Here is a 27,430-nt window from a genome sequence, read left to right on the forward strand (position 1 = left end):
TTTTTGACCAGTAGACAACCTTTATTGAATTCCTCCCAGACAACAAAAGAGAGCAATTTAAATCAAATATCAATTAGAGTGCTCTAGTCTCCCGAACAGCCCTAAAGGCCACATTAGACTTGGCCAACATGACGGCTAGATCCATCTCTTTGGCAGTGGTGATGAGATGGGCCTCATGGACGCAGCTCTCTGCGAGCTGCAGTCCACAGTTGAAGATCTGCCTTTTGAGGGCACTAAACTTTTCGCTGAGTCCTCTGATGCCTCGCTGGACACTTTTAAGGATTCACAAGCCATGCTCAAGATGCTCAGCATCCATGTCCCTGTCATAAAAAGAAATCAGGGAAGGTCGCTTACACAGAGATACAGACCAATGCCTTTTAACCAACAGAATAGACAATACGAGAAAAAGTGCCAACCACGCCAAATAGGCATAGACAGACATCCAATCAGACATCAGCCCCACAACCATCCACTTCACATCAGACCTTTTGAAGTGTTGGTCGAGGGTCTGACAGCCCCAATATTTGCACGGCAGCAATCCACCTCATCCACAACATTTGGCAAGAGACTAGACTCATTTTATTCAGTGTGGCCCAGCATCACCACTGATAGGTGGGTGCTAGAAATTATTCTAACTGATTACTGTATTCCATTTTCAGTTTCCCCTCTCTCACATCCCTTTGCAGAGACCCCTTTCATGAGGATGTGTTCCTGCATAAATTGGACCATCTCCTTCAACTAGCCAATTAGCCCGTCATAAGACGGGATTTTCAGGTATCTCCTCCACGTCAGTCTTCTCTCCTGAGCGCTTGCGCTCTCTCTCCTCCTCCTCCCTCTCTCTCTCTCTCTCTCTCTCTCAGCTCTCTTCCACCTTCTGCCGTCTCTTTCTTTCTCTTCTCCCCCTCCTGCCTCTTATTCTTCCTTTCTCTTCTCCTCCTGCCTCTCTCTCTCCACTCCATCTCTCTCTTTCTCTTCTCCCCCTCCTGCCTCTCACTCTCTCTCCACTCGCCTCTGTCTCAGTCAGGGATGCATGAATGGGGCAGGCAGCACCCTGGGATCTGCACATGCCCGGGTGAGTCCGGCTCTATGGGCATGGTGCATTCCACGAAACATCCACCTAATCAACCTACCTATCAGGTAAAGAAAATGTGCTGGCAGACAACGTCAGCAGACACTTTCCACAGAACCACGAATGGGAACTCAACTCTTCGGTGCTGGTTCCTCTATTCAGACAGTGGGGATTCCCCGCAGTGGACTTGTTCGTAACTCATTCGAACACCCAATGCTGCAACTATTGCTCCAGGGTAGTGATAGGCCACCACTCTCTAGGGGACGCATTCAGTGTAAAATAGGAAATGCCCCTGCTATATGCATTCCCATGTTTTCACTCCTTCAACAGGTAATTCTCAAAATAAAACAGGACAAGGCCTGGGTCATTCTCATAGCCCCCCAGTAGGCCCAGACAAACATGGTATCTGTACCTGCTACATATGAGTTTAGCTTCTCTGTGGTGCTTCCTGCCAGTGTCATCTCTGCTCACACAAAAGAACGAACAGCTACATCTTCTCAAGGTACAGGCTCTCCACCTCTAGGTGTGGCTTCTGGCTGGCTGACTCCTCCTGAAACTGCATGTCCTGCATCTGTACGGGAGGTCATCATGAACTGCCATAGACCCACTACAAGAAAGATATATAAACATAAATGGCATCGTTTTACAGTATGGTGCTCTGAACACAAATGTCCACCAACATCCACAGACCTCCCACACATTTTTCCAATACTTATTTTGTCTAAAGCATTTTGGTCTCTCCCTTAGCTCTATCAGGGTGCACATGGCTGCAAATGTAGTGTTCCATCCCCCTATAGACAACTACTCCATCTTAGCACACCCATTGATGAAGTGCTGTCTCAGAGGCCTACACAATGTTTCCATCAGTGAGAGACCCAGCTCTAGCATGAGACTTAAACTTAGTGCTGAGAGTAATAACAGGCAAATCTTTCAAACTGCTGGCCACCTGCTCATTGCTTATCTCTCGATGAAAGTTTCCTTTCTTGTGGCAATGACATCAGCACATAGAGTAGGCAAGTTAGGGGCTCTCATGACGGACCCTCCTTACACTGTCTTTCATAAAGATAAGGTAGTCTTCCTTGCACACCCGAATTTACTTACTAAGTCTTCTATCCTAAACCTCACAAGGACAGCAGGGAAGCAGCCTCGCATACCTTAGACATCCACAGGGCAATTGCCCTTTACCTAGAATGCACAAAACCCTTCTGAAAATCTCCAAAGTTCTTCATTTCAACCACAGAGAGGTCTTAGAGTCTACCTATTTCAAAACAGAGGCTATCCAGATGGATCTCAGGATGCATACATCTTGGCTGCATCTAGACTGTCAAGTTTTTCCACAAAAGCAGCTGCTTTTGCGGAAAAACTTGCCAGCTGTCTACACTGGCCGCTTGAATTTCCGCAAGAACACTGACAATCTCATGTAAGATTGTCAGTGTTCTTGCGGAAATACTATGCTGCTCCCGTTCGGGCAAAAGCCCTCTTGCGCAAATGCTTTTGCGCAAGAGGGCCAGTATAGACAACGCGGTATTGTTTTGCGCAAAAAAGCCCCGACCATGAAAATGGCAATCGGGACTTTCTTGTGCAAAACTGCGTCTAGATTGGCACGGACGCTTTTCTGCAAAAAGTGCTTTTGCGGAAAAACGTCCGTGCCAATCTAGGCGCTCTTTTCCGCAAATGCTTTTAACAGAAAATCTTTTCCGTTAAAAGCATTTGCGGAAAATCATGCCAGTCTAGACATAGCCCTTGTGTATAGCATATTCCAGCAGGAGCCCCCAGCAGCCATTTAGGTTCATTCCACAAGAGCAATGACAGCATCCATGGCTTTCCTCCAGGGCATACCTTCCTCCTCTGCAGAGCTGCCACCTGGGCTTCGATACATACATTTTACAACCACTATGCCATCAAGACCTAGTCCGCTTTTGATACTCAGTTTGGCCGAACAGTATTTTCTGTAACCAATTCAGGTCTCCCGAAGCTCCCTCTACCAAATATGATGAGTGCTTCATAATCATCTAGAGTGGAGCACCCACAGGGACACATCTCAAAGAAGGGAAGGTTACTCATCTGGTGCAGTAACTGAGGTTCTTCAAGATGGTTGTTCCAGTGGGTACTCCACCACCCATCCTTATTCCCCTCTGCTTTGGAATCTCCCATGTGTAGGGCAGAAGGAACTGAAGGGATGGTTGGCTATGCATGCGGAATAGTCATTTCAAACCGTGCACTGGCTACTCCGCAGGGCAGCTGACTGTAGGCACTGCTACCTAAAATCTTCTATTAGAAGCACAGCGGCGCTCAGACACCTAAGGTGGAACACCTGCACTGACAACCATCTCGAAGAACCTCAGTTACTGCCCCAGGTGAGTAAACTTCTAGGTGTTTGCAATTGATTACTTAATTCTTTGTTCCATTATCTTTCTGATTACTGAAGTTAAACTGATTGGCCTATAATTCCCCAGGTTGTCTTTGTTTCTTTTTTAATAGATTAGCACTTCTTTGAAGTTTACATCATAACTGATCAAATCCAACTTAATGTATACAATCAGGCTGTCTTCTGTCAATCTTATGGCAGGGGGCTGGTGATGTGGAGGTGCAGGAGACTGGGTTGGGGTATATGAGGTGCTCAGGGCAGGAGATTGGGTGTATGATGGACTCAGGGCACAAGGTTGGGGTGTGTGGAAGTACAAGAGTGTTATGGCAGGGTACTGGAGATGTGGGGGTACAGGAGTCAAGGGATGTGGGGATATGAGGGACTCAGGACGGGAGATTCTGGTGTATGATGGACTCAGGGTTGGTGTGGGGGGGGGGGTGCAGGAATGTTATGACACTGCAGCCAGATGGGGGCTGAGCTCCAGTTGGAGGGTTGTTGGCCAGGCTTAGTTTCTAAATAAAATAAAATATAATGTCCAACACAAAAGATTTCAACATTGTCTTGATTTATGGTAGGAGTGAGGAACCTTTTTTGAGTTGGTGGCCACTGACCCACACAAAAATCAGTCGGGGACCACACAAGTGAAAAGCAAACCCTCCCCCCAACCCAACCCTCACTGATGTGACCCCGCCCCCCCACCTCACACCTTTGGTGCTCCAGCCCCATAATGGGGAGGGGGCAGGGAGGACTGAGTGTCAAGGCCTCAGGTTAGATTTACTCTTCTGGGGATCCAGGATTAGTAGATTTTGTGGGCCCCCCATGGCTCTGGGTGGGGCCAAAATGCAGGGTTATGTGTGCGGAACAGGGCTATCAGTGAATGGGATAGGGATGTGGGAGTGCAGGATCTAGGTGGGAGGAGGTAGGATGTAGGAGGGGGTGAGGGTTCAAGGTCTGGCCAGAGGACAAGAGCGAGCTGAGGGCAGGAAGCTGGCTGCCTGGCCAGTGGGGAATTCTAGCCAGGGGAGGAGGCCGGGGGATTCTGGCCAGGGGTGAAAGGCAGAGGGTGTCTGGCCAGGGGACGGGGTAAGGAGGATTTTGGACTTGGGGATTCTGGCCAGGGGGCAGGGGCTGTCTGGCCAGGAGGAGTGAGTGAGGGGGTTGAGGTCTGGGCATGAGGGGGCGGTGATGCACTTACTTGTTTGTGTGCCACATGGCAGGCACTGTTTAACATGCCTGTTGTTCCATTCCCCAGAAGCCTCCAAGAAGGATTCACAGAGGAATCCTCCAGGGAAGTTTCCTGAAGGGATGAAAAGGAGTGATGTGCATGAGCATTTTTCTGCTTGTTTCCTGCACGTGGAGGGAAGGAAAAATTGCAGCACACTGAGACATTTTTTGCTTTGCTTGTTCCCTGCATGCTGGATCTGGCACAGAGCCTCAGGGCTTTCTACCTCCACCCCCCTCCCCGGAAGCCAGTGCTGATCCTCCAGTTTTGTGGGAGACCGTAAGGTTGTAGTGTCAGTGCAGGCTTCTTGCTGTGGGGGGGAACAAGGAGGAGGGGCTGAGTTGGGACTCCAGAAGGGCCATATATCTGGCTCCCTAGAGAGCCGTATTTGGTTCGCAAGCCATAGGTTGCTGACACCTTCTCTAGCTAGTTTAATCTTGTTTTGTTCCTTGGCCTCTCTAATATTAGCCCTATATGCTTGTTTATAGTCATCCTTTGTAATTTGACCTAGTTTCCACTTTTTGTAGGACTCTCTTTTGATCATTAGAACATCGAAGAACTCCTGGTTAAGCCAAAGTGGTCTTTTGCCTTATTTCCCATGCAGTGGGATAGTTTGCTCTTGTGCCCTTAATAATGTTTCTTTGAAAAACTACCAAGTCCCTTGAACAGTTTTTATTGTCGCTTCCCATAAGATCTTACTTACCATCTCCCAGGGTTTGCTTAACTCTTGCTTCTTGAAATCTAGTACAGGGCATCTCCACTATAAGTTGCCCCAGCATGCATCAATTCCACACTAAAGTCGTTGACGTTTGTAGGAACTGATGCCATTCCCCACTATAAGTCATGTGAAACACTCCCTCCAATTTGCTTAAATGGAAGTCAGCCATGGAAAAAATAAATTCCGCTTTTAAGTTGTTTCGCTATAAGTCCAAGTTTTTTGGAACGTATCTTAGACGTATAGCGAGGATTGCCTGTATCTGTATTGTACCATCTTTCCTCCTACCATTCCTTAGCTTAGAATCATGAATTATCATTTCATGATCACTTTCACCCAAGCTTTTTTCCACTTTCAAATTCTCAACCAATTCCTTTGTTAGTCAAAATCAAATCTAGAACAGCCTCTCCCTTAGTAGCTTCTTCAACATTCTGAAATTTTAAAAAAAAGCTTCCAATATATTACATTAACTTGTTGGATAGTCTGTGCCCTGCCGTTTTATTTAAGTCCTTCATCGCCACTAAGTCCTGTGCTTTAGATAATTTTGTTAGTTGTTTAAAACAAGTTTCATACACCTCTTCTTCCTAAGTGGTCTGTAGTAGACAGTTACCATGATATTGTCTTTGCTTTTTATGTCTTTTATCCTTACCCAGAGATTTTCAACAAGACTGTCTCCTAGTTTCATCTCAGCTTCAGTCCAAGTGTATGTGTTATTTCACAGTCAGGCAGTGTTAATTCATGGGCGTTAAACTTTCTTTTTAAGAACTGTATTTTTGTGACTTAATTAGAATCTCAATAATTGTCATACTTAAAATATTTCTTGTTTTTAAATGACTTAGCTGATTGTAACAGTCTAATGTTGATATATGGCCAACTACATTTTTATACATGCTAGTCTTTGTTTACAATATTTGTTAAGAGGAATTTAACTTGTTTGAAAAGAAAAGTGTTACTTAACATGTCTTCCAACACAGTTTATATCCCTAGTGTAGAGCAAGTCTATGTACTGATAATAAAGATGATCTGAATTAAGGAAGGGATTGAACTTTTTGCTTGATAATGTATAAAGAAGATCTGAAAGGTTTAGTTTAGAACAGGGCTACTCAACTTTGGAAGTCCTGAGGGCCACAGTGATACTCAGCGCAGGCCGAGGGCTGCAACTTAAGTGTGGTTATATATAAATGCGAATATGTATGCAAATATATGCAAATGGATTCTTTCACACTGACAGGCATGAATATGAACAATACATCTTAAGCCATGGTGCTGGACCCAAACGTGGCCAGTGTGAGCCAGTCAGCACCTCTCAGGCTCTGCCCACAAGGCTAAACAGCCAGCACTTCCCACAATGCTAAAGCACTCCCAGCACCTCCTCCTTCTGGGCTAGAAACGCCGATATCCTGTAACTGTCTCTTGCAGCCAGCCTGTCCGCTTGCGTCTTTCAATGCTCACTCCGCCTGGGATATGCCTTGCCGTTTTGGAACGTGTTCCCAGTGGAGGCCATGTTCAAAGGATCCCACCCACAGGCTGCATGTTGAATCCCGTGTAAACCCAAACCACACCATGGGCCGTAGACAAACGGGACATGGGCCACATGCAGCCTACAGGTCATGTATTGAGTAACCCTGATTTAGAAAGTTCTTCTTCGAGTGGTTGCTCATGTCCATTAGAAGTAGGTGTGCGCACCGCGTGCACCGCGTCTTCCGGAGCATTTTCCCTAGCGGTACCTGTAGCACCGGCAGGGCGCCCCTGGAGTGGCGCCGCTATGGCAGGGCATAAGTACCCCTGTCGGCGCTGCCCCACATCAGTTCCTTCTTACCGCGGTGACGGTCATTGGAGCGTCTCTATCTCTCTTAGTCTCTTAGTTAGTTAATGGTTCCCATTCTCACATTGGTTTGTAAATAGTTCTTGTAGTTAGATAGTTAAGTTCTTTGTTTTGTTCCTTCCCCCTTGGGGGTAAGGAATGCCAGGGCCGCAAGGCTTCAAGACGTGCGCTGACTGCGGGAAGTTTATGCCCAGGGGCGACCCACACGACAGTTGCCTTAAGGGCTTGGGTGAGGCTCATCTGGCTATTGCCTGTAAGTCCTTTAAGCCCTGTACCAGAAAAGAAAGGGTTTCCCGCCTGAAGCTTCTCCTCATGGAGACAGCGCTTCAACCGGTGCCACCGGAGCAGCCTGCGATGTGCAGCGCACCGGCTTCCACGCGGGAGGCTTCACACCGGCACTGTGTGTCGGCATCGAGGTCTTGGCACCGGTCTCACTCTCCTCCATCCAAGAGGGTGAAGAAGTCCCGCGGAAGGTCCCCTTCAAAGAAGCCAACTTCGGTCGGGCACCGCAGCGTGGGCTCACCGGTGCGCGTTTCTCCTCCGGCACACCGTCGGCGTCAAGGAGGCCTCGATAGTCCTGGTCACCTGCCTCCACACCGCCCATCCACACCGGACACGTTTGAAGCGGCGCAGGACCTTATTAGCCTCACGACCTCCCCTCCATCCTCGGTTGACTTGGAAGGGTCGAGATCACCATTGTCGGAGGCTCGGCTGGCTACGGCTTCGCCCCAGCATGGCCCAGGTCGGCATGCTAAGGTGGCTTATGCGTCGGGACCACCCCATGTGGGGTCAGTACCGATCGCTACTTCAGCTCCCTTTTTGATGTCGAGCCGTCAGTCTCAGGTAGCTTCCAGCCATGCGCGAACTTCACTGCAGATGAGTTCCTTGCCAGCTCCCCGCTGGCGGTACCGGTGCCGTATCTCCGTAGCCATGTGGCATCCACTCAGACATCTCTCTCCTCCATGGAGGTCACCCAGGAGCCGGCATCCGTCTCCGTGCCTTCATCTGCACCGGCATCAATGCAGTGGTCTCGCCCGGCACCGGGCCTGGGTACCCCAGTGCAGCAACCGCTGGCCACAACTCAACCGGCACCGGGCCTGAGCACCCCGGTACCGCAGCCAATGGTGCCATGTCATTCGGCACCGAGCCTGAGCACCTCGGTGCCACAGCTGCTGGTGTCTCAACCGGCACCAGGCCTAGGCACCCCGGTGCCACAACTGCTGGCGTCTCAACCGGTACCAGGCCTGGACACTCCAGTGCCGCAACTGCTGGCGACGCAATTGGCACTGGGCCTGAGCACCCTGGTGCCGCAACTGGGTTCCGTAGAATCCTCGGCACCGGGTCTGGGTCCCCCGGTGCCGCAAATGTCAGCGGGCCTCCCGGCACTGGGCATGGGTCCCCCGGTTCCACAGATAGTGTGGCCCCGCCGTACCCATGCGGGTAAGCCTGAGTCCATGGCCAAGTTTGCCCCGCATTCTTCCTCGGCTCCACCCTGGCCGGAGTCCGATTACTCCTCGGACTCGGATGCTGTCTCCGTCCGATCGGGGTCTTCGGGAGCATCCTCGGCCCACAGGTCCAGGTCCAGACATCGGAGGGACCACACTCAGCAAACGTGGCCTCTGCACCCGCAGTGGCCCTTTTGGACCCCCTGGGCCTACCATCAGTGGCAAGGTCAGCTGCCTCCTTCTCTGGGGTCGGAGACTTCAAGGCACCGCTCCCAACCGTCGGCGTGCCTGTCCCGGGCCCCTCCCTCCCCTCTTCGGGCGCCGCAACCCGATCCAGCGGCACCGCAATCGCCGGCACTGGAGGCGGACCCATCGGGAGCACAAGTTGCCCAACCGGCACCGCAGTTGGCGACAACCATTCCTGTGCCAGTTCAGGAGTCCTTGTCGTCGTCTCCGGACGAGGCACTAGCAGACCCTGCACCGAGTCTGCCTTCAATGGATGCCTGCACGCACCAGGATCTGCTCCGCCGCATGGCTTCCAACCTGGCCGTTCCGGTGGAACCTGTCATCGAGGACACGGATCCATTGGTAGACATCCTCACGGAAGATGCGCCTACACGGTTGGCCTTACCGCTTAACAAAACGGTGTGAAAAATTACTAATGCCCTGAGGCAAACGACGACAACCTTGACCCCTACCTTAAAAGGGGTCGAGAGGCGTTATTACGTCCCACACTCGGAGCATGAATACCTGTACTCACAACCCATCCCCGGGTCCTTGGTCGTGCAGGCTACAGCCCAAAAGGAAAGACTCCCTCAGCCCGGTCCTTCTCCAAAGGCGAGAGAGCCTAAGCGGCTGGACCTGTTGGGCCGTAAGGTTTACACCACAGAGGCACTACAACTCCTCATCGCGAACCAGCAGGCAATGCTAAGTAGGTATGTTTTTAACACCTGGCAGGCCGTCGAAAAGTTCCGAGACAGACTCCCAAGGGAGGACAGTCAGGAGTTCGCGGCCGTTGCCTCGGAGGGTAAAGTCATCGTGCGAACCACTCTCCAGGCGTCTCTGGACACTGTGGATTCAGCAGCCCGCACGATGGCGACTGGTGTCGTTATGCGTCGGGGGGCATGGCTCCACATCTCGGGAATTCCCCCGGATGTGCAGCATACGATACAGGACTTGCCTTTTGAAGGCAAAACTCTGTTCTCAGAGCACACTGACTCTAGGCTCCATACCCTAAAGGACAGAATGTCCACTTTGAAGTCCTTGGGCATCCACACGCCGGCCCCGCAGCGTCGGCAGCTGCCCTATAGGCAGCAGGGGAGAGCGCAGCCCCAGGTCCCCCGTGGGGATTACTGGAGGCGCCGCTCCCGGGCCTCTGGTGGAGGTTCCGGGGCGGCTGCGCACCCTCAGGGGTCTAGGGGTCGACATTGTCACCCCAGGACCGATACCCAGCGGGGAGGTCCCCACGGTCCTTCCCATCAGGGCAAGCCCCAATTTTGATGCCCTGTTCGAGAGTCCCGTACCAATCTCCCGCCCTGGCCCCCCGTTTGGGGCCAGGCTATCCCTTTTTGCCCATGCATGGGCCCTAATAACATTGGATGCCTGGGTTCTGAACATAGTAAATGGAGGCTATTCTATCCCATTCCTAGGCCCACCGCCCTCAAAACCCCCTTTTTGATGAGCGATCAGGCCCAGCCACAGGAGGTTCCTCAGGTTTATGGTGGGCCAATACCATTTTCAGTTTACGGTGCTCCCTTTTGGTTTATGTACGGCACCGAGGGTGTTCACAAAATGTATGGTGGTGGTTGCTGCATATCTCCGCAAACGGGGTGCACGTGTTCCCGTACCTTGACGATTGGCTGATCCGAGGTCGCTCATACAAGCAGGTAGAAGCTCACGTGGCACCCACAAGAGCCCTTTTCCTAAGGTTAGGACTCATGATAAATGTCGAAAAGTCATCCCTGACTCCCTCCCAGCAGATAGAATTTGTGGGAGCCCTCCTCGATGCGAGGGTGGCAAGGGCGTTCCTGCCCAAGAGCAGGTTCCTCTCCATAGTGGAGCTGATCTCGGGGTTAACTTGGTCCCCTATCACGACCCCCCGGGTCTGCTCCAGGCTCCTGGGCCATATGGTGGCGTGTATGTACACGATCCGCCATGCCAGAATGAGGATGAGACCCCTGCAGGCATGGTTGGCGAGGGCCTTCAGCCAATCCAGGGGTCTTTGGGACTCGATAATTATGGTGCCCCCAGAAATTCTGGACTCCCTCCTATGGTGGACCCAGGAAACTGTGGTACGCAGTGGGGTTCTTTTCAATGCCCCTCCCCCCTCCCTGATGCTGGTCACCGATGCGTCCGACCTGGGCTGGGGAGCACACCTGGGGCGGCACAGGACTCAAGGCCTCTGGTCTCCCTCCGAGCGAGCCCTATACATAAACATCCGGGAATTGCGGGCGGTGAGGAGAGCCTGCGAAGCCTTCCTGCCACGGCTCTCCCACCGCTTGATCCTGGTTCGTATGGACAACACAGCAGCGGTCTTTTATCTCAACAAGCAGGGTGGGGCGCGATCGCCTCCCCTCTGCAAAGAGGCCCTGTGACTTTGGCACTTGTGCGTCACGCACGATATCACACCTCAGGCGGAATACCTCCTGGGGTGCAAAAACCTGCTAGCAGACACGCTGAGCAGATCCTTTGGAGCCCACGAGTGGACACTCAAGGACTCTGCTCTCCGCCAGGTTTTCTGCAGGTGGGGTTATCCCCGCCTAGACCTGTTTGCCTCAGCACGCAATGCCAAGTGCAGGAACTACTGTTCCCTGCTGGGGCTGGGGAAATATTCCCTGGGGGATGCCCTGATGACCGTGTGGCCAGAGGGCATTCTCTATGCTTTTCCCCCATTTCCCCTAATTTCCAGGGTATTGACCAGGGCGAGGACTTTTTGGTCCTTGATCATTCTCATAGCCCCCAGGTGGCCCAGACAGTTCTGGTTCCCCATCCTAGTGGACATGCTTATCCAAGACCCCATAGCACTCCCTCCAGTCCGGGACCTGCTAACTCAACTCTGGGGCAAGGGGATCATGGTTCACCCGGATCTCTGGTCTCTCCACCTAACGGCATGGTTTATCCGTGGTTGAGCCAACCTAAAAGGGAATGTTCTCAAGAGGTTCAGATGGTCCTCCTCAGTAGCAGGAAACCCTCTACTAGACGGTCGTACGCTGCCAAGTGGCGGCGCTTCTCGTCTTGGGCGTCCCAGAGAGGAGTACACCCGTCCTTGGCTCCTATTCTAACTATTCTTGACTATCTTTTCCAGCTTCGGTCTAGTGGCCTATCCTTTTCCTCTGTCAAAGTCCATGTGGCATCTCTCTCCGCCTTCCATGTTGGTACGGCAGGAGTCTCCCTTTTTTCTAACCCGGTGGTTAAAAGGTTTCTTACTGGCTTGGAAAAGTTGTATCCCTCGGTGAGGGCCCCGCTTCCCACCTGGGACCTCAATGTGGTCCTCCACAGGCTTATGCTACCCCCCTTTGAACCGCTGGCCACGTGTTCCCTGCAGCACCTTTCATTGAAGGTTGCTTTCATTGTGGCCATTACATCGGCTCGAAGGGTGTCGGAACTAAGGGTGCTAACTGTAGACCCGCCCTACCTTGTTTTTTCACATGGCAACGTAAGGCTACGGCCTCATCCAGCCTTCCTCCCGAAGGTGGTATCACCATTCTACCTGTCCCAGGAGATTTATCTCCCGTTTTTTTCCCCAAAAACTCATGCCTCCTCTAAGGAGCGGGTGCTTCACTCCCTGGACGCCAAGCGGGCGCTAGTGTTCTACATTGACAGAACCAAGCCGTTCCGTAAATCACAACAATTGTTTGTTGCGTTTGGGGACAGGGTGAAAGGGTCGCCTATTTCGACACAAAGGCTATCAAGATGGGGGGGTGCAATGCATCATAGAATATTATCAACTGGCTGGTAAAACCCCACCCAGGGTGAAGGCACATTCTACCAGGGTGCAGGTGTCCTCGGTGGCCTTTGGTGCCCAGGTACCAATCACAGAAATTTGCAGGGCGGCCACATGGTCTTCCCTTCACACGTTTACAGCGCACTATGCGCTACCACAGCAGGCCAGGGAGGATGCAGGAGTGGGCTCTGCAGTCCTCGAGTCTGTGATGTAAATATGTAAATATATCCTGTTGTCATTGTTCTTAATACGTGCCTTATCAGTGTTGGATTGTTCAAATAAATCCGTTTATTGTTCACCTTCCTTCATGACTCTGGTGGTATGCCTGCTCCGACCCCTCCTCTGTGGGGTTAGCTTGGTAGTCACCTACTTCGAATGGACATGAGCAACCACTCGAAGAATAAAAGAATGGTTACTTACCTGTAACTGTTGTTCTTCGAGATGTGTTGCTCATGTCCATTCGACTCCCACCCTACCTCCCCTTCGTCGGAGTGTCCGGCAAGAAGGAACTGAGGTGGGGCAGCACCGGCAGGGGTACTTATGCCCCGCCATGGTGGCGCCACTCCAGGGAGTGCCCTGCCGGCGCTACAGGTACCGCTAGGGAAAACGCTCCGGAAGACGCGGTGCATGGGTGCGCACACCTATTTTGAATGGACATGAGCAACACTTCTCGAAGAACAACAGTTACAGGTAAGTAACCGTTCTTTTCTTAAGGTAGTATCCCTCTGCATGCTCCACTAGAGGTGCTCTGGCACACCCCCCCTCCACCTTTCATCTGAGATTTCTCATAGTCGTGTCTGTTCAGCCCTCAAATGCATATCACGCAGTCTCATACTCCATACTGTCGTTATATTGCATTGTACATGCTGTCATTATATCGCATTTTCTTCTGAATCACCTCTGCTTAAAACAGAGCCTTTGCAGTTGTCTACTTTGAGTTTTAGCTCAACTGTTCCCCCCCCCCCACCACCACCACCCTTAGTTAATGTATTAGAGTTGTTTTTGTAGTAGTAATTTAGTTTAGCTATTTTGATCAGATCACTGAGGCACAACCTAGAACTGTGGGATCACTGAAGCACCATAAATCTCCAACCTAGGCTGTCTTTCATGATGTTTACTAGTGACAAGCAACAACTCTCAATTCATGTTGCATGAAAGATGCTGGCCCAGACACGTCCTGGTGGGTCTTGCTGAGTCATAGAGTTCAGCATTCCCCATTTTGTCATGCTTGTGTAATTGCCTGTCATAGAACTGAAAATCTCTTGGTTACAATTCACCTGCTGTTCAATAGCTTGTGATGGTCCCTTCACACCCATTTGGCTGTGGGTCACACCCTTGTTGACACTGAAGAGCCAGCTGCAACCCCCACCTCCAAATCATCCTCAGCTGGAAACTGGAGAGGGGCTAGACTAGAGGCACCTATTCTGCTGCTGCAGCCCCACAGCAGGGTGTGGTGCCTTTCCCTCACAGCCCAGGTGCTGCTGTGAGTAGAGAAAGCTGGTGGGAGTTCTCCCAGCAGGAGCCTGTGAGCAGCCTTTTTCACCCCAAACTCTTTGACACAGTTCCATCCTATAGACTGTACCCTCAGCCAGAGTCCTCATACCCTTGTACCCCATTCCTCTGCCCTAGCCCTGAGCTCCCTCCCACACTCAGAACCTCTTGGCCCATACCTACCACATGAATTTTGTTATGTGTACTAACATGGAGGTGATGTCACACAACACCTCTATATTGGTGCACATAAAATTCATTTTGCTCAGGGATGGGAAAAATTAGAGGAAACGCTGTGTTGGGGAATACAGATATGCTCACAAGAGAAGGTTTAGGAACTCTTATGTCTACACTACAAAGTTAATTCGAACTAACAGACGTTAGTTCGAATTAACTTTAATAGGCGCTACACATGCAAACCGCTAGTAGGAACTTAATTCGAACTAGCGGAGCGCTTAATTCGAACTAGGTAAACCTCATTCTACGAGGACTAACGCCTAGTTCGAATTAAGTAGTTGAAATTAAGGGCTGTGTAGCCACTTAATTCGAACTAGTGGGAGGCTAGCCCTCCCCAGCTTTCCCTGGTGGCCACTCTGGGCACAACCAGGGAAAGTCTTCTGCCCCCCTCCCGGCCCCTCAGCCCTTAAAGGGTCACGGTCTTGCTACGGTGCCCGTGCCAGTTCCAAGCCTGCCAGAACCCAGCCAGCAGACCCTGCATCTAGCACGGCACGAGCCCACCACGCGCTGCCATCCAGCCCTCCAATTCTTCCCGGGACCATGCTGGCGGCTCCCAGGAGCCTGCCCAGGACTGCAAGAGGCGGGCGCCCACCTGGTCTAGTGCGGAGATCGTGGACCTCATTCAGGTTTGGGGGGAGGCCTCCAACATCCACAACCTCTGCACTTGGCACACAAAAGTGGCCGTCTAGGGCAGGATAGCTGCCAGCCTGGCCACCAAAGGCCACATGCAAACCCAGGAGCAGGTCTGCATGAAAATCAAGGTGGTCCAGTGAGACCCCTGACCCTGAGCTTAGAACATAAGAACATAAGAATGGCCGTACTGGGTCAGACCAAAGGTCCATCTAGCCCAGTAGCCTGTTTGCTGACAGCGGCTGACACTAGGTACCCTGGAGGGGATGGACCAAAGACAATGACCAAGCCATTTGTCTTGTGCCATCCATCTCCAGCCTTCCACAAACAGAGGCCAGGGACACCGTTCCTACCCCCTGGCTAATACCACTCCATGGACCCAACCTCCATGACTTTATCTAACTTCTCTTTAAACTCTGTTATAGTTCTAGCCTTCACAGCCTCCTGTGGCAAGGAGTTCCACAGGTTGACTATGTGCTGTGTGAAGAAGAACTTTTGCTTATTAGTTTTAAACCCGCTGTCCATTCATTTCATTTGCTGTCCTCTATTCCTTCTATTATAGGAACTAATGAAGAACTTTTCTTTATGCACCCTCTCCACACCACTCATGATTTTATAGACCTCTATCATATCCCCCCTCAGTCTCCTCTTTTCTAAGCTGAAAAGTCCCAGTCTCTTTAGCCTCTCTTCATATAGGACCTGTTCCAAACCCCTAATCATTGTAGTTGCCCTTTTCTGAACCCTTTCCATGGCCAAAACATCTCTTTTGAGGTGAGGAGACCACATCTGTACACAGTACTGAAGATATGGCATACCATAGTTTTATACTTCCCCTCCTCCTTCTTCCCCTGGCTTCCCCCTTCCAGCTCCCTCCTCCCAGATTTCCCCCTCCTCTCTCCCACCCTTTCTCTTCCCCTCTCCCACCTCCTTTTCCCAGTCTCCCCAGAGGTTACTTCCTCCCTCCCACAGTTCTGTTAAATAAAGAGAGTTTCTATTTTTGAACATAGGTGTCCTTTATTTTGTACATCAGGAAGGGGAGCTAGGGAGGGGTAACTGGAAGGAGGTGAGGGAGGAATGGGTTACGAGCCCCCGATGGGGAGGACTGGGGTGGCTCTGTGGGCTCTTCGGGATGGAATCTCTCCTGCAGGGTCTCCTGGATCCTGACAGCTCCCTGATTGACCCCCTTCCCCCCCCGGATAGCAGCCTGCGGCAAGTGCAGCTGGGCTGATGGCAGAGTGCTGTGATGTGCCGAGTGTGGGCACTCAGGGCACTCCAAGACAGGACTGCTTTGCTGTCCCTCATCGAGGTAGACAAGCAAGTGGGGAACCCTGAGAACTGTCTGTCCGGGGTGGAGGTCTGGTCCCTTTAAGCACAGCCCTCAGCTAGCCTGAGGCAGCAGCTCCATGCTCTAAGTCCTAACCTGATGCCCTGCCGGCACCTGTTCCGGACAGCCTTAGCTTCGGTTCAGGGTCCACTCAATGTGGACATGCTAGTTCGAATTAGCAAAACGCTAATTCGAATTAGTTTTTAGGTCTAGATGAACTAGTTCGAATTAGCTTAGTTCAAATTAACTACAGGCAGTCCCCAAGTTACGTACAAGATAGGGACTGTAGGTTTGTTCTTAAGTTGAATTTGTATGTAAGTCGGAACTGGTACATATTGTAGGGGAAACTCTAGCCAAACATTTCTCCAGAGCTCAGTTTTATTCTCCCACGCCTCACTTCCCTCAGTCCTTTATTCTCAAGCTGAGGTGTCTGCTGAGAAAAGCCGCTCCGCATCTCCCTGGTCTGCTGGGGGAGGGCGCTAGCTTTGTGTCTCCCTGGTCTGCTGGGGGGAAGCAGCTAGTGCAGGGTTGCCTCACCCCGTTTGTAAGTAGGGATCCGATGTAAGTCGGATCCATGTAACCCAGGGACTGCCTGTAATTCAAATTAAGTTAGTTCGAATTAGTGCTGTAGTGTAGACATACCCTAACAGAGCAGAGATCTTGTCCCGCCCAGTTGTTGAGCTCCCAGAGATCATGTGTGTCTCAACATAAGAGACATTGTTTTCAGAGAAAAAACACCTGCAGCCTTCCGCCACCAAGGACCAATGTTGCTGGATTGGTTGAGGTCTTGAGTTACTATCCCCACTGGCGACTGCCTTTACCACTTCTGACAGGATTGGGAGTCAGTCACTATGAACAAGTGACTTTGGAGATAATCTCCACTGGGTACTCCATCTACTCTTTTTCTCCTGCCCATCAGCCCCTCTATTCCATCCCTCTTCAGATATTCCTGTCACACACTCCTCTTAAAACAAGAAGGCTGTGTCTAGATTGCACCCCTTTTCCGTAAAAGGGATGCAAATTAGACACAGTGCAATTGCGAATGAAGCGGGGATTTAAATCTTTCCCACTTCATTTGCATAAACATAGCTGCCGCTTTTTTGCGGTTTGGGGCTTTGCCGGCAAAAAGCGCCAGTCTAGAGTGGGATCTTTTGGAAAATAAAGCCTTTTCCGAAAGATCCCTTATTCCTCTTAAAATCAGGAATAAGGGATCTTTCGGAAAAGGCTTTATTTTCTGAAAGATCTCCATCTACACTGGCGCTTTTTGCTGGCAAAGCCCCGAGCTGGAAAAAAGCGGCAGCTATATTTATGCAAATGAAGTGGGGAAGATTTAAATCCCCGCTTCATTTGCAATTGCGCTGTGTCTAATTTGCATCCCTTTTATGGAAAAGGGGTGCAATCTAGACACAGCCGAAGTGTACTCTCTTTTCCTCCTGGCTGCTGTAGAATCAGTTCCCATGCAGCACATAAGAAAATGATTTTATTCAAGATATTTGGTGATTCCAAAAAAGAGTATCAGTTAGAGACCTGTTCTAGATTTAAGTATAATCAACACCTTTGTGAAGGCACAAAAATTCAAAATAGCAACACAGCAATAATTCCATCACTAGACAAAGCAGAGGCATATTTTCATATAGTGATCCCCCTATCTTACAAATGATTCCTACACTTTACTGTCTTGCAGGACTATTTTCAGTACAGGGTACTCCCTTTTGGCCAATCACTTCTCTAAGGATCTTTTGGAAGGTTATGTCAGTGATAATGATCTACCTCCTTAGAAAAGGAATTCAGGGGTTCCCTTATCTGCCATTAGTGGCTTTGAGAGGATTTCAAATCCTCATTGGTCAAGCTTTGAGAGATCGCTCCCTGTGGTTCTTTGAGATATATTTCCCTATGAGTTCACCCACACAATGCTATACGACACCACCACAGAGCACAAGACCAAGTAACACACACGCATGGGCTGAATGGACACTGCTATGAGAAACCTCTGATCAAAGATTAAGAGAGCAAAAGTGCCACTAGAATGGAGCACCCATAGGGGTATGAATCTCAAAGAATCACACTTGTTCTACAGCAGGGGTGGAGAACCTCCGGCCTGGAGGCCAGATGCAGCCCCCAGCTTGCTTGGATCTGGCCCCTAAGCCTTATCATTGAAAAGCCTGTGTTGGCGCTCCAGCCCACCCCAGCCACCCACCCACAGGGCTGGAGCACGCAAAATCTATTAGCCAGTCCCCACCCCCAGGTTCTGGTGTGCAAGGGGAATGTGGGGAGTGTCTTTCTCCTCCTCAGTCAGGGGCTTCTTAGTTTGCTTCTTACTTGTGTGCAGCCCCCGACTGATTTTTCTGTGGGTTAGTGGTCCTCTCCCCCAGAAAGGTTCCCCACCCCTGATCTATAGGGTGAGTAACCATTTCTTTGCTGCTGTTTGGTGTTTAATATTTTTAAGATTAAAAAGAACAAGTCTTCTCTGATTTAGGCTGAGATCTTACTGGAAATACAGAGCTGTGGAGTTGGAGTTCTTGTAGTTCACAAAGGAGAATTAAAGGTTAATACTTTATATTAAAGAGTTTCTACAACTATATACTCAACCTCTTGTCAAACAAAACCAAATCTTCTCCTTATCCAGTGCAGTCTAGCTCTCTTGACACCAAAAAACAGAAATAGATATACATACTCAGAAGAAATAGCCACGTGTGTAGAAGGCAGGGGCTGAGTTAGGACGTGAGGCAGATTGAAAAGAACAGGAGGATTGTAGACAGGAAAGAACAGGGATGTGAAAAATGAAGGAGCAATGAGTGGGAATATGGGAGGAAAAATGGGATAAGTCAAATACAAATTAGAAACGGATAGCTACAAAACACAACAGATTAAGGGAGCCCCCATCAGACTAGTCTATCAATCAGCAGTTCTCAAAATGGGAGTCACAAGCCCTCAAGGGATTGCAGGATTATTATGTGGGAGGTCATGAATCACCCTGTTCTGAAGACAGTGCTGCTGCAAGCAGCAGTACAGAAGTAAGAGTGGCTGATGTGAAAAATGATATTGTCAAAGGTTTTTTTGCACTTCTAGGCTATGTCTACACTCGCGGCTTCTTGCGCGAGAAATATGCAAAGGAGGCTAAGCGTGGAATATCACTGAGTCTCATTTGCATACTTAATGAGCTGCCATTTTGCGAAGAGGCTCTTGCGCCAGAAGGAGCTGTCTACACTGCCCCTTCTTGCACAAGAAAAACCCTTTTGCGCAATGCCTTATTCCTGAAAATAATCAGCGTAGCAGCATTGCGCAAGAGGGGATTTCTTGTGCAAGAAGGGGCAGTGTGGACATCTCCTTTTGCGCAAGAGCCTCTTCTGCAAAAATGGTGGCTCATTAGGTGTGCAAATGAGGCTTGGTGATATTCCACGCTTAGCCTCATTTGCAGGGCTCGACAAATGCACTCACCCATGGCAAGTAGATTTTTCCAGCTGGCGAGTGCAGGGGTGGACTGGCCCGGTGGGCCATTGTGACGGGCTGGCTGAAGCCCTCATTATGGGCGGCGCAGCCCCATCCGATCCACCGGCTGGCGGAGGAGCAGAGCGCCGCTGGGAAGGGGGAAGTGCGGCGATTCTTCCCACCGGGCTGCCTGCGTGCAGCTCTGGTGCGAGGAGGCGGGGCAGGACGCCAGGACGCTGGCGTGACCTGGCTCCGTTGATTTTAAAGGGCCATGGCAGCTCGGCTCTAGCCACGTGTCCCTGAGAGCTGGCTGTAGTGCGTGGCACATCCAGGGCCCGCCCCACCGGCTGCAGTCCTGCCACGGCCCCAGCCCTCCTTTGTCTCCGCGCTGCCCATTCCCCACCGACCCTGTTCCCCTGCACCCCAGACTCCCTGCTCTCCCTCTTCCCTGCAACCCTTTGGCTCTGCGCCGCTCTTACACCCCGATCCCTGCCCCCCCAGCTCTGTGCTGCCCATTCCCCGCACTGCCCCTAGACTCCAATCCCTCTGCTCCTCCTGTTCCCTGTGCTTCCACCGCACCCTGCTACCCCCGATCCCTGCATCCCTCTGGCTCTGTGCCTCCCATTCACCGCGCCACCCCTGTACTCTCCCACTGATCCCTGCACCCCTCTGGCTCTGTGCTGTCCCTGTACCCTGCTCCCCCTGTGGGTTGGGAGTGAAGGGTGCTTGCCTATAGGGAGGGGCTGGACAGGGCAAGGAAAAGGCTGCTGTGACCCAGCAGCGAGTGAAAGGGGGAGTTCACTTGAAGCGCCTTTGCCTTTATGGAAAAAAACGAATGAAAATGCTATTTGCTATTTATAGGGCTAAAATGCCCAGACAAAAAAGAAAACAAACAAAAAAAAACCCCATTGCAAAATGCAAAGTTGTAAAAGACAACAACAAAAGCGGGGGGGGCGAGCAAAAATGTTTTGCTTGGGGCAGCAAAAAACCTAGAGCTGGCCCCCGGGGAGGGGAAGGGACTGGGCTGGGCTGTGGGGAGGGGAGAGGAAAAATATGGGGAAGGGGCTTGTGCTGAGGGGAGGAGGTCAGAAGAATAATACGAAGAAAGGGGAAGGTGCAGGAGAGACTAATGCCAGGGGCCAAGTGCAAACAATGAAGAAAAGGGCAGGAGGGGAGGTGTCAGTGGGAGGGGGGACAGGGTGATGCTGGGAGAGGAGAGGGTAAGGGCACTGGGAGCTAGAGAGGAAGGGGGAGGTGCTAGGAGAAGGCTTGAAAGAAGGGGTGGGCATGAGGAAGGTGGGGATGGAGCAAGGCATCTGTGAGGGCACAGAGGCATGAGGGGAACTGGGGCAGAGGGTGGTGAGGGGGTGGGTATCAGGGAAAAAGAGGGCAAAGGGGGCAGGGGCAGTGAGGGAAGGGGGAGGCACCAGGAGGGTGCACATGCCAAGGGATTCTGGGGGTGAAGCAGAAGGGCAGACACCTGCAGGGGAGGGACCAGCACCAGAGGAGAGAGGCAGGGCAGGTGTGTAGAGGGAGGTGTTAAGAGAGGGGATGAGGAGGCGTAGCTCACATGATCAGAGTGGGGCTACTGGAGGAGTGGGCACGGGGGGAGAGAAGGGCTGCGGGAAGGGGGCAGGTCTCAGGAAGACTGAGGGCATTGAGAAGGGCAGGAGTCAGGACAGCAGAGGATGAGGGGTTGGGGGGCAGCAGGCACCAGGGGAGGTAATGGAGCAAGGGGAGGAGACATGGCAGCAGAGAGAAAGGTAGAGGTTTATAAGATATTAATAACTTATTAGTAATTACTGTTCTTATTCTTATTAGGAATTTATGCCATTAAAAAAACACTTTTTGTGGGGGAGGGTGGCGAGTCCCTTTTTTGTCTGGCAAGTAGGGTTTTCCATAATTTGTCGACCCCTGCTCATTTGCATATTTCTCTCACAAGAAGTTGCAAGTACAGACATAGCTCTAGTGTTTTAAACAGTAACTATTTAAAAAAACTTTTCCTGCTTATAGCAATTCAATAAAAATGTGTTTTAATCTTCATTTAAATGCAGCAAGAAAAGGTACATTCATTTTAAATAGGGATATAAATTTAGCATTTAAATAATGTTAAATATAAAAAAAATTAATTTATAGGGGAGCGGTCACACTCAGAGGTTTGCTTTATGAAAGGGGTCACCAATATGTTTGAGAACCGCAGTCATAGATGAGCAGTTAGAGAATTGTCCTGAGAAGCAAGAAACCCTAATTCAAAAAATTTCTTCTTCATTGCCTAAGGGGGGAAGCTGAACATAGTAGATCTCCCACATCCTAGTTAGTACTCTGAACACTAAGCTAAAAGTTATTTAGGTGGACATCACTATCTTATCCCGTGGCCAGATTTTGAATGGGACACAATTAAATGGGCAGCCTCTGAGCATACCTACCAGGTAGGGCCTCACATGAAAGCTAAGCAAACACTGATTTTCCCCCTGGTTCATGGATTGTGCTGGAGTTTATACATGAGACAGGCACCTTGTCAGCTAGAGTTGGGCAAGAGTGTGCCTGCTCAGTGGCTGAAGTTTAAGATGCCTAGGCATTCGCATCAGAATAGGGCAAGACAAGGGAGCCATGGCCCTCCCCACTTTTCTCCATAAGCCCTTCTGCCCACACCCCTCTTTTTCCTCCCAAGTCACCCCTTCCTTTCCCCTCCCCTCCTGGCAGCTGGAGCCTGAGCATTGAACCCATGCAGCCCCTCTACTTGCTTGGGATGCTCATGTCCTTGTCCAGGGCAAGTGGAGAGTCATAACTCTTCACAGATCCCTAACCACACTGCTCTTACCATAACTGGGCTGTGGCTCTGAGGCCCCAGCCAGAGCTGGGATGGAGAAAGAGCTGTGGGGTGATCCAAACCCTCCACCTGCCTGGGAGGGAAGAGGTTCACAGGGCAGGAACACAGGCTAGAGACTACTCTTGGGCTTCCCCACCCCAGGTACAGGGAGGGTCTGCAGCTCAGAACCTGTTCCAGCTTCCAGCTTGTCCGGGGCAGGGCCTTGTCTGGAAGGGGAGGGGATGAGGGATCTGTCCCCTAAGCTTTTGGGAAGGCTCTGCGGAGGTTGTGCCTACAGAACTTGTACTGCAAAAATGAGGTGATGAGTCGGATAATTGCCTGTAAGTTTAGTTGGCAGACAAAATGCAGTGGACTGCATAACAACAATGGAACCTGAATAGGGATTTCGCCATCCATGTACTTTTGTGGTTCTGGCCATTATAAAATGTCCATCATTTAAATAACTTACAGCACTTTGCAAATCCCTGTAATAAAGGCATAAAAGAACTGTTTAAGAAATTGGTAAACTGAGGCAAAAAGCAGTTGAGAGATTTTTCCTAAAATATTACAGCAATTCAGCATAGAGCTGGGAAAGCAACTCGGGAGTTAAGTCCTAATTTCCTACTCCATTTGCTCCCCACAAAGTTGATTTGGATCCACTAATCTTTGGTTCTCATTGAGACCATTTACATATATTCATTTGAGCTTTCCTTTCTCTTGGGGAGGGAAGAACACTGTTCAGTGCTTGTTCCCAAGAGTAAGTCTACACTGCACCCATAGCTTGAAATAAGCTATGCAATTTGAGCTACGGAAATGAAGTAATTTATTTCAGTGTATTTCAAAATAAACTGCAATTCTGAAACATCCTTTAATCCTCATGGAATGAGATTTACAGAGATGTCGGAATAGCCTGTTATTTCAAAATCTTGTTTAAAAGAACAACTGGAAGTATCCCAAAATAGTGCCGCAATGTAGATGTAGCCTAACAGCTCTTCTTATCTTGTTACTTGTGCAGTAGTTTGTAAATGTGTTGAATTGCTTTGGGGGATTAATGAAGTACTTGTAACAGTTAAAGATGACATTGAAGAAGCAATCACTAGCTGCTTAATAAGCAGTCTATTCTGGTATTAATTTGCCCAGTTTTATTCTCATCTAGTTTCAAAAGCAGTCAGACTGTGCTTGCTTAATACCTGCATAAGATCCCTTATAGGGAAAATATCTATAATATACATTTTGTACGCTGTGTTACTTATAAGCCTCAAGCAAGAATGTTCACAGCTCTTTTACAACTATTGCCTTTGCATTCAGAAGTTTCCATTTCAAGTCTTGCTAAAAAGAATTCCTTATGAAGGATAATCCTTCATATTCATGTTACAGATGGGTGTGGTGGCTGCTTAAAACAAAACTGTGACTCATCTAAGTTGTTTAAAGCTTGACTGTGAATATAAATAAGACACAATATCCTGGCTTCAAAGTTCAACATTTCAAAGACTGATTTGCAACTTTAGACTGCCTCCAGATGAGGTGGCCTAATAGAATAGCTTTTTATACCAGTCATGTATCCTACTCAGGCAGGCTTTGACCATCACACTGGTCTATTTTCTTTTTACTTGTCCTAAGTATTCATTTGATTTTTTTGGGCTCAGTGGATCCTCCCCATATGCTGGAGGGGTGGAGGTCCTTTAGCCAGGGGCAGGCATCCTGGACTGTAAAAAGACTTTTCGGTAATTCAGTCACTTACTATCAACACTATTTCCTGTGCCATATTATGCCACTCTTACTTCTGCGCTGTTGCCTTAAGGGCTAAGGCTACGTCTACACTACAATGTTTGCCGGAAGAGGCAATGCAAATGAAGTGCAGATTAGCATTTTCTCGTGCTTCATTTACATAATCTCTTCTGCTCTGTTTTTGCGCAAGGGGTTTTTGCGCTAAAACAAGCAGAGTGGATGTTTCCTTTTTGCGCAAAAAACTCTTTTGCGCAAGATCCTAATGCCTCAAAAAAGGAGGTATAATGATTTTGTGCAAAAGGGTTTTTTTGCGCAAAAAGGAAATAACAGAAACCAAGATAGACATAGATAAAAACAGAAGTACCTGTCAATTGTATGACCCACCCACTTAATTAGTCTCATTAACACAGGTCCTACAATTAACAGTTACCTCTGCTGTTATATATTACTTGTTTTCTGTTATTTCCATTCCAGTACATTTCTAATTCATAAAGTGGGTTTTACCCTTGACAGCTCATGATTCTATATATTTTGGTTAGTCTCTAAGGTGCCATAGGACTACTCGTTTTTAGTTAGAAAGTTTCCCCCAATATCTAACCTAAGAGTCCCATGCTCCATACTAAGCACATTTGTTCTTGTGGTACCTTCAGTGGACATGGAAAACAAGAGATTACTATCCTCATAATATCCCTTAACATATTTGAAAACTATTATATCCCCCCCCCTCAGTCTTTGCTTCTCAAGACTTAACATGCTCATTTTTAAAACCTTTCTTCATAGGTCAAGACTTTTATCTTCTTTGTTGCTCTTCTCTGGACTCTCTTGAATTTGTTCACAACTTTCCCAAAGTATGGTGCTCCAAACTGGACACCTCCCCTGAGGCATCACCAACACCACATAAAGTGGAACAGTTACTTCCCATGTTTTACATATGACTTTCCTGTTAATACACAAGATACAGAATATTTGCCTTTTCTGAAATTGTATCATATTCAATGTTCATATTCAATTTTTGATCCAATATAACTGAGCGCTTTTTTCCCTATTCAGTATAGAGTGATGTATCAGAATCAAATCACCTTGTTTCTTACTGTGAACTGGTAGCCTGTAGGAGGCACGAATAGCCCACTGTGTACTTTATTTGCTTGAACATCAAGCCACAAGCATTTAAGATTATTTCTTCCAAGTTATCAGTAACTCAGAAGCAGGCAGTGCCCTTTGGAGTGCCACTCCTGTGCTGCTTTGCCCACTTGATCCGTAAACAGTTTATAACCATTCATTTCTAACATTGCAGTTGTACAACTCATGCCACCAGGTTTCAGTAATTTGCCCAGTATCAAATTTAGAGTCATAAATGAGGAATTCCAAATCTACTTATTTTACCCAAGCTCCTAGCACTGGTGTTTAGCCAATGAAATAATGTATTCATTTTATGTCCTTTGGTTTGTTGGTTTACACTCTCAGCATCTTGATTCTGTGCTAAATAAGTGGTCATATCTTCCCTCTTTTTCCCCTCCCCTTTTGTTATTAGTTTACAAAAAGAGAGGACAAAAAAGGAAAGATTTTACTACAGGTTGCATCTCCCTAAACTGGGACTTTCTTGTCTGGCAACATCTGTGGTCCAGCAGGATACCAGACGAGAGAGTCATGGGGCAGGAGGGCCAGCAGCTGAGACCCAGGAAAGGCATGGCTGGTGGTAGTGGGGCCAGAGCCTCAGCAGACCAATGGCAGTAGTGCAGTAAGGTGCATGCTGCCCTGACAGCAGGGTTGTGCCGCAGCAACATGAGCAGGACTGGTTCCAGCCTGCTAGTGGGGACAGAGCCACAACAGCCTGGCTGGCAGTAAGGACACCAAGAGAAGCCCATCTGGGGCCACATGCTGGCTGGCAGCATTATTGGTGCTACAGCAGCAGGCCAGGGCTGCGTGCTGCTGCGCACTGCTGTGCCAGTGGGACTGGAGCAGCAGTTCTGGCAACAGGGCCGGGGGCAGCCGTGTCGCCAGGCCAGCAGTGGGGACTGAAGGAGCTAGCGGTAGGGAAAGACAGCAGGCAGAGAGAGCCAGAGGCAGGGGACCTGCCCTGGTGCAGCAAATTCCCTAATCGGGGACTGCTAAGGTCCCCAGAGTGCTGGATCAATGAGGTCCAACATCTCACGTATTTAGTTCTCAAAGAGAATGGTGCCAAGTTTGCCTCACGGAGTTCCTTAAGTTAAGATGAAGTGAATTTAATCAGGCCCTGACAATTTGAATATATCTAATTTATCATAATACTGTAACCTGTTGTTTTTCTCTTCTGGCTTGTATTCTTTCTAACATATCTAGTCACGATCTTTATTAGTGAAGACTGAAAAAAAAATTATTAAAACACCTCAACCTGTTTAGGGCCATCTGTTATTCACACAACTCACCAATGGAAAAAAGCTCTTACATTTTCCTTCCTCAAAGTATTTTAGCCTCACTTCTTACTGCCTTTTATGTCCTTTGGTAGCTGTAACATCCACGTGCTAATCTTTTGTACTCATCCTGGCACTCCGCCACCGCCTTTCCAGGGGCTGTATTTTTTAAAAAAAAACCGTTTTGGTTATTAAACATCTTCTGCCACCGTCCTAGTGATCTCGTTCTCTCCGGACTTTCCTCTGCGGGACACTTCCCGGTTTTCCAGTCGGAGAGGTGACAGCTGAGGTTCCCGGCCCCCTCGCGCAAGGGGCAGGACTCACCTCGGCTGCCGGGGGCCGGAGGGCGCTCCGGGAAGCTGAAGCGGCTCGCGCGCCCACCCCTCCCCAGCCGCGTCACACGCGCCCGCCCCGAGCAGGCCGAGTCGCTGAGGCGGCCCCATTGCTCCCTGGAGAGCTGAGGGAGGGACCTCTCCGGCGGCGCGCCCGGCACCGGGCCCTGCGTCTAGCGCTGCAGGACCGCCCCGGGGGTCGCGGTGCTGCCCATGTCCGTGCCCCGGGTCACGTAGGCCTCACGGCGCGGCGCCTCCGCCATCCGGCTGGCTCTGTGCGAACCCCTGCGCCGGGTAACCTGCGCTCGTGGCCCTTTAAGAGCCTTACCGCAGGCAGCGTGTATATTTCCAAGGCAACTGGGGGCGGGAGCTGGCGTCAGAAGCTTGTGGGCACTGGGGCTGCCGTGACGTAGTAACCGATGAGCAATAACAACAGCGACTTGGGGCGGTTCAACCAGGGCCCACGTTGTCTT

The 27,430-nt window shown here is 49.8% G+C and overlaps 1 long non-coding RNA gene across 2 annotated transcripts; it reads right to left on the reverse strand.

Moving 5' to 3' along the window:
* LOC112546549 (uncharacterized) lies at window positions 1-27,393 on the reverse strand. 2 transcript variants are annotated; one of them, XR_012905674.2, is made up of 3 exons: window positions 26,661-27,393; window positions 1,482-1,676; window positions 1-320 (listed from the first exon to the last, which is right to left on the reverse strand). It is a non-coding gene; the product is annotated as an uncharacterized LOC112546549 (long non-coding RNA). The 2 variants fall into 2 exon arrangements; XR_003090267.3 differs by having other exon boundaries at window positions 26,641-27,393.
* Window positions 27,394-27,430: the final 37 nt, after the last annotated feature.

The sequence above is a fragment of the Pelodiscus sinensis genome, chromosome 1, assembly GCF_052426305.1.
Source record: "Pelodiscus sinensis isolate ZL-2025 chromosome 1, ASM5242630v1, whole genome shotgun sequence".
Lineage (NCBI taxonomy): Eukaryota > Metazoa > Chordata > Testudines > Trionychidae > Pelodiscus > Pelodiscus sinensis.